Here is a 7,160-nt window from a genome sequence, read left to right as displayed (position 1 = left end):
CCGTGTGCCAGCATCCACCCGTGGGCGGCTCTGCCGGTCACCATCCCACCCCCCCCAGCACCAGGGAAAACACTTCCCGCTGGATCATTTGGGAGCATCATCATCGTGCATCTGCCTCCAGGATGAAAACCCAAAACAACTCCTTTTCCCAAACCACTCCAACCACACAGAAATTCCCGGCCTCCAGAGGAATCCGAGGGACACCCCGGACTGCTCACTGCTCACCAGCGGGAGCACCAGCACCCAGCAGCTCCCTCATCCCACCGGCACTTCCCTGGCCGTGCCACAGGGGCCAAATCCAGCAGGATTCCGAAACGCCGCGTCGCTTGACACCCTGACACCCCGGTAAAGCGCTCGCTTCACTTTTTCCTCTTTTTCTTCTTTTTTTCTTCTTTTTTTTTGTTTTGGCGTGCTGACGAGATTTATTTCAAGCTCTTCACTTCGCTGAAGTTGAGGGAGGACTCGCCGCGTACTCAGCGAGGCGCAGCGGTGTGCTGCCACATCCTCGGCTGCCGAAGTCTCCGCGTTTATTCTCCTGCGGACGGCCCCAGAATCCACTCCGTGCTGAATAAAATCAGCCTCGGGTGTCCTTCAGGAAGATAACGCGGGGCTTCGGGAGCCAGGGCGGGAAGTTCGAGGAGAATATTCCAGGTGGCCAGCACGTGAGGAAGGAGCCGCTGAACCTCTCCCATCGAGCTGCCAGCTCCTGCTCGGGCTCACCTGGCTGCAGACAGGCTCCTGCCTCGGTGAATAACAAGCAGCCCCGCGGCCTGCGGGGTGACGAGAGGAGCCCTGGGATGCTGCTCCTAACCCTGCTGCTCACCTGAGTGACACCTCCCCAGGGGGGGCAGAGGGTGGGGAGCAACAGCCCGGGCTGCAGCCCCCAAAATGTGGGGGTTTCAGGGCCGGTTTGGGGTGGCTGTGCCTCAGGAGCAGCTCTGAGCACTGGAAACACAAAAAACCACAAGCACGGTGACCCAAGGCGAGCCTGGGCTGTGACCCCTGAGGGCGGTGCCTCTGATGAGGTTCCTCAGGGGCTTTTTGGGTTATTTTTTTACAAATAACGATCCTCGTCCTGTTTGCTGGTTCAGGGACAAGGTGGGAGGGTGGAGAGCGAGCACCTGTATCCCACAGGGTGTCCCCGCTGGGCATAAAACACCCCCTTGAGCCTCCCTGATCTTGGAGCAGCTCTGTATCCAAGGAAGACCAAGATTCCGCATCCACAGACCTCCCTCCGCTCCCAGTGGAAGCATCCAGCAGCTCCATCCTGCTGGGAGCAGGGAACCTGGCTTTAGCCCAGCCCCTTCTCCTGCTTCCCCAGCCTCCCCCTTTCCCAGCGAGCCTGCCCTTTCCCCCCTGCGGCCACGTGGAGCTCCGGGTGCTCTCAGTTACTCACCGCGGCCCAGCCTCTGCCTTTGGCGCAAAGCCGAGCCCAAGGAGCCAGGGAGAAAGTTGATCCCGGCGTTAATTTGGATCAGGGATGCACACACCCGCCACAGAACGAAGCTGGGGCTGCGCGCTCCTCTCCCCACTGTGTCATCTGCTCCCCACTGCCAGTGCCCTCATTGATCCTGAAATTACCGAGCCCGAGGAGTTGTTCAGCACGAGATGTGGGGCGTGAAAGGGGAGAGAGGCTCGGGAAATCGCCACCGAGGTTACAGAGGCGGAGCACGACGGGCGCTCCAGGCTCCTTCGGTTTCCTTCCACCGCATTGGGGTGTGGAGGGGGAAAATCCCAGATGGCTTCAGGACAGTGAGGAGAAGCCCAGGAATCTCCTGCCTCCAGCACAGCCCAGTAATCACCTTCGGCCCAGCAGAGGTCAGGCGTTCAGCACCCAGCTAACCCCCAGCCAGGAGCTGCAGCAGCTCACCTGCTCACCCCCGCTCCCTGGAAAAGCCTGGCCTGGAGCAGAGTTCAAGGAATCATCCCAGAGGGGTTTGGATTGGAAAGGCCTTTAAATCTCGTCCAGTGCCACCCCGTGCCATGGGACACCCTCCACTGCCCCGGGCTGCTCCCAAGCCAAGTCCAAGCCGGCCTCGGACACTCACAGGGATCCAGGGGTATCTCTCATGCCGCTCACAGGGTGCTGGTTGTTCTCTTCCCCCTCTTTTCCGTGTATTTTCCTCATTTTTGAGGCCTCCCTCCTGCCTTGCTTTGCCTGCACAGCAGCTGAAGGCTGATGGAATTCCCTGTTCCCCCCAAAGTCTCCAGCAGATCCCTGGGGATGGAGCCAGGTTTGCCATCGCCGCTCCCCTCTCAGCAAAGCCAAGAACCAGCCCCTCCACACTCCCAGCCAGGAGCATTTCCAAGGCCCTCAAAGGCCTGGGAAATCCCAAATCCAGGCAATTTCTCCTCTGTCTCTCACTCAAATTGGGGTTTTGTGAGCTCCCAGCCTGCCGGGGGGGAGGAAACCAGACCCTGCTACTGCTGTGGATAACATTGGTGACAAGGAAATCTAGCTTCACTTCCAATCTTTTTTTTTTTTTAAACAGCGAGTTTTATCTCAAAAAGAATCAATTTTTCTCTGCCTTTGAAGAGCAGAACCCTCCTGATATTCATTACTTGACTCAGGTCTTCGCCTTTGATGGAAAACTTTGGATCGGAGGTGGCATTCGGCATCCTGTTTAGCACGAATGTGACCTACTGGTGCAACAAACGGGCTGTGCAGCGCTATCTCCCCGGCAAAAGAGTTTGCTTGGCAGTGCCGAGAGGGGAAAACAAACCCTTGGCGGGCATTATCAAACAGAATACGAAATTTATTTTAAAAGGAAGAAAAAAAAAGGTGGAGGAAAGCAGTCAAAACCAGCACGTTTCTCTTGCCAGGACCGCAGGATCCCATCCCCACTCCTCCCTGGGCTTGGATCCCAGGATTTCAAGTCTGAGGGGGTGAAAAGAGGTGCAAATCCCTAAGGGCACCTCCACAGCCCCAAAAGTCCGAGTTTCTCCAAGGAGAGGAGCCGGTCCAGGTGGTTTTCAGCTACTCCTGCGGCAGGGCTGTGCCGCAGCGTGTGGGTGAGCAGCAACCGCCCAACACCCCGAGCTGAGAGAGCATCCCGAGGGAGCAGCGCGAGCTCCAGCAGCCCAGTTCCCGCCATTCCCAGAAAAACGAGCAGGTTTCAGCGGGAAAACGGCCTCTGCGCAAGCTGGGCTCGGTGCTTTTGTCCCTCGGGCTGCTCTGTGCCCACAAGGAAGCGTTCAGGGGCGCTGGAAAAACATTTATCCATAAAACCCGAGAACATCAAATACTCTCCGCTGCGCGCCGCAGCTCCCCGGGCCAGCCTAGCTACTGGGACATCCTGGTGGGAAGGAGCAGCGAGCTCTGGGATTACACATTAGCCAGGGCAGCCCGGGGCCGAGGATGGTTCCAGGACAGAGGAGGAAGGAGCAGCCGCTGTCCCGGTTAATGTGTAACAGCTCCGCCACCTCTGCCTCCTCACCTTCTGCTGCCGGCAGCTGCTGGGGGAGGCACCAAACCTGAGCCGGGCCCAGGCTGGGCTCGTGAGCCCCTCAGGGGGCACGGGGTGGCCAGGGGGCAAGGGAGGGTCTTGCCCCTGGGTCAGGGATGAGGGAAACCTCCGGCACTGTGCTCCCAGGTCGTCCTGAGTGCGCCAGGTCCTGCTCAGAGCCCCCTGGCTCTCCGTGCCTTCCCCAGGTGTCTCCCACAAGTGGATGTCCTGTTCCTATTCCTCAGCCGCAGACCTGGCTGTTTCCCTCCTCCTCCTCCTCCTCAGGTTCTCCTTTTCCTGGCAGAACAGCTGGGGCAGGGATTTCCCTCAGGCTTGGGCTCCGAGGCACAGGGACCCCAGGGACAGATTTCATCCCTCCTCCCACCCCAGAAGAGCTGCCCTGTTCCACCGGGGCTCCCCTTTTCCTACCACCCATAATTCCCACAGCAGTGGAAGAACCTGGGAAGGAATGAGGCCCTCCCAGCCCAGCTTTGAGGAGCCCCTGCAGCGTCTCTGCCACGCTGTCACTGGGGATGTGGCAGGGTCTTCCCAGGAGTGTCCTTGGAGCACGTGGCAGTGCTGGCCTGCTCCCGCTGGGATCTGCTGTGGGGCACAGGGAATTCCTGCCACTGCTCCCACCAAGGATTTCCATGTGGAAGCCTTCAGTGATGGGCAAGTCCAGACGGAAGATGAGCCAAGCAGCACCCTGATCTCCCAGAGTGTCACAGAACCATGGAATACCCTGAGCTGGGAGGACCCACCGGCGTCATCCGTTCCCACTCCCAGCCCTGCACAGATGCCCTGACACTCCCACCTGGAGCATCCCTGAGTTGGGCTGGAGCCGTGCCCATTCCCTGGGGAGCCTGCTCCGGTTCCTGACCACCGTCATATCCATCCTAGCCCCTCCCCGTGGCCCTGTCTCCACCGGGGACAGCACCGGCTCCAACCCTGCCTGCTCCCTTCCCAGGAAGCCGCCGGACGGGGCCGATGCCACCGCCGCGGTGTCAGCAGCGTTCCCACCGCAGCCTGGCTGATCTCGGCTGACAGTGATCCCACCGCTCATTCCCACCGCTCCCGGGGTCCGGGCGCCGGGAGACGGACGCGTGATTGATGGGGCGCCCGCGATACGGCGTGAGCGCTCCTTTATCTGCGCCTCGCCGGTGGCTCCGCGTCGCTCCCAGGGTTTACGGCGTCACTGTCACTTGGGTTGCCTTTTTTTCTTTCCCAACCTGCTTGGTTTTTCCCACCAGGGAATCCGCTTCACCTGCGAGATTTGAGGAGTTGGGCCAAGCGCCCCGGGCAAAAGTCGGCATCCGTAAGTGCGGGTGGACGTGGGGGAGTCGGAGCAGGTGCTTTCCACGGAAGGCTGCTGGGAGCGAAATCCACCCAGAGCAACTTCCAGAGGGATTCCGAGCCCAACGCTGCAGCGAGCGGCGAATTCCACGCGAAAAGTTGGGTACGCATGGAGGGACCAAGGCTGGCTGTGGAGACAGTGAGGAGGGGAGGAGAAAATCGGTTGTTGGTGTCACCAGGACATCCTCCCCCTCCCTTTGCTTCCCCAGGAACATGGACCTCCACTTGGGATGCTGGGAGATGTCCCAGGCAGGTGAAACAAGACAAGGCCACGGTGTCCCCAAAAGTGCTGTTGTCACAGGGCCCCCAGCAGCCCACACCACTCCCATGGGCTGTCCGAGCCGGTGCCACAGCCTGGGGCTGCTGTGTCCCCACAGCAGCTCCCACCAGCACCTGCTCCTGCTCCGTCCCAGGGCAACACCCAGGAAAAGAGCAGAATGAGGAGAAATGAGGTGAAATTGAATTCCGTATTTTACAAAACGAGGAGCGGGTGCCTGCTTCCAACCGAAACCCGGCTGGACGGGGCGATTCCCATCTCCCTCTGCACAGGTTGCCTCCTTCCCTGCCCTGTTCCAGGTGCTGGAACTGCAGCAGGTTGCGCTGTGTGCTCAGCCCGGGGACAGCCCGTGGCCATCTGTCACCCCCAGGTGTGTGCCCGGCCTGGGCAGGGACGGGGCTTGGGCTCCTCAAACACAGAGCGGGGTCATAAAGTGGCGTGTGGGGGTGCCTTCCCAGCCCCTCGTCCCACTCCCACCTCCTCCCTCACATTCCCTGCTGTGGGGGACTGGGCACCTGTTTAATTCCCTCTGCAAGCCAGGCTGGAATGAGGACCTCAGCCCAGAGGTCCCAGCTCCTGCTCTTCCCAAGCCCTGCCAGGTCCTGGTGCCGCCTTCTCAAGCTCTGGATTCCCTCACTCCTGGGAGGGGGCTGTGGAGGGGGGGTGGGAGCCTGTCCCTGCAGCCAGGGAGTTTTGGGGGGGTGTCTCTCCTCACCTGGGCATTCCAAGCCCAGAGCTCCCAGGCCTCTCCCAATCCCAGGACACAAAGAGGTGCCAGCTCGAGTGACTGCAAAAACTTGGGAATGACCGCCCTGCCACGAGGCGGAGCCGATCCCAACCTCCCCAGCCTGGGGTCCGGACCTTGCGCCTCAAAGCCAGCCCCTCCAGGAGATTCCACACGAGGTGTTTGGGGAGCAGGAAGGACTGACTCTCCAAGGCTGAGTGAAACCCGCTTCACTCTCCGTCCCTGGGCCTGCCGGTTTGGGTCCAGCGCTTCTGGGGGATGGCGGGATCCGCGCATCGGGCGCCGAAACGCCCTCCTAGTAAAAATAACAAATGAAAACGGGTTAATTCGTAAAAATACGGAGGTTTTGTTCATAAAATAGGAACCGGTTTCCAGCATGGCCCGGGCTTCTCAGCACAGACAGCTGTCCCAAGGAGCACCTGTGGGGCCCCAAAGGCAGCTCTTGCTCCCTTGCCTTTTCCTGCACTTCCCCTCCTTCCCGGATGTGGGGAGGCAGGAGCTGGAGCTGGTTTATTACCACCCTCGCAGAGCTGCAATCCCTCTGTGCAGCGTTCCCTAGGGATGGAGAGAGAGAGACAGAGACATGTCCTGGGCATCCACCCGGAATTCCATGCTGCGAGAGCAAAGACTTTGCAGATTTACGCAAATGAGGCTTCTTCATGCAAATAAATATGTCTGTAAATCACGGTCATTTGATGGGTATTTTATTGTGGGCGACGTAAAACCGCGGGATTATTTTCTCCCCCCCCACCCCCCCCGGTTTCACTCCCTCGCCCAGCAATCGGGGCACTTTGTCCCAACAAAACAAGCTTGGCGAAGTTATTAATTGCCTGGAACAAGCTCTTTATTGACCGGGGTGGGGATCAATCACTTTATCTGCGGGCAGCTCTGCCTGTGACCGGGGGATTTCACTGAGCCCTATCTGTCCCCGGCCCCTGCGACTTTCACACGGGACTCCAAGGTCTTTCCAGGAGCGGGGCAGGTGCTGGGGGGGCGGGGTGGGGATCCGGCTCGGGTGGGATGGAGCAGGGGTTCTGTCGCCTTCCCTCTGCCCGCCGCTGGTGCCACTGCTGGTGCCCCCCCCCGCCTTTTGTGCGTCACCCAGGAACCCTTTGGAAGGGACGTGGGATGCCCAGGAAGCCCTTCCGGCCGGCTGGGAGCTCTCCGTCCTCTCTGGAATCACGGTGGGATCATACCTTCTGCGGCAAGGAGCCTGGGAAGCGGCCGCGGCACCGAGCTCAGGATGCTTGGAAAACGCTCTCAGGCACGTGGGGTGATTTCTGGGGCTGTCCGGGAGTCGGACTCGATGAGCCCCAACTCAGGATACCCGATTCCACGA

The sequence above is a fragment of the Corvus brachyrhynchos genome, unplaced genomic scaffold, assembly GCF_000691975.1.
Source record: "Corvus brachyrhynchos isolate BGI_N302 unplaced genomic scaffold, ASM69197v1 scaffold133, whole genome shotgun sequence".
In the NCBI taxonomy this organism is placed as follows: Eukaryota; Metazoa; Chordata; class Aves; order Passeriformes; family Corvidae; genus Corvus; species Corvus brachyrhynchos.
The sequence above is the reverse complement of the archived record's forward strand: the minus strand, read 5'-3'. Positions refer to the sequence as shown.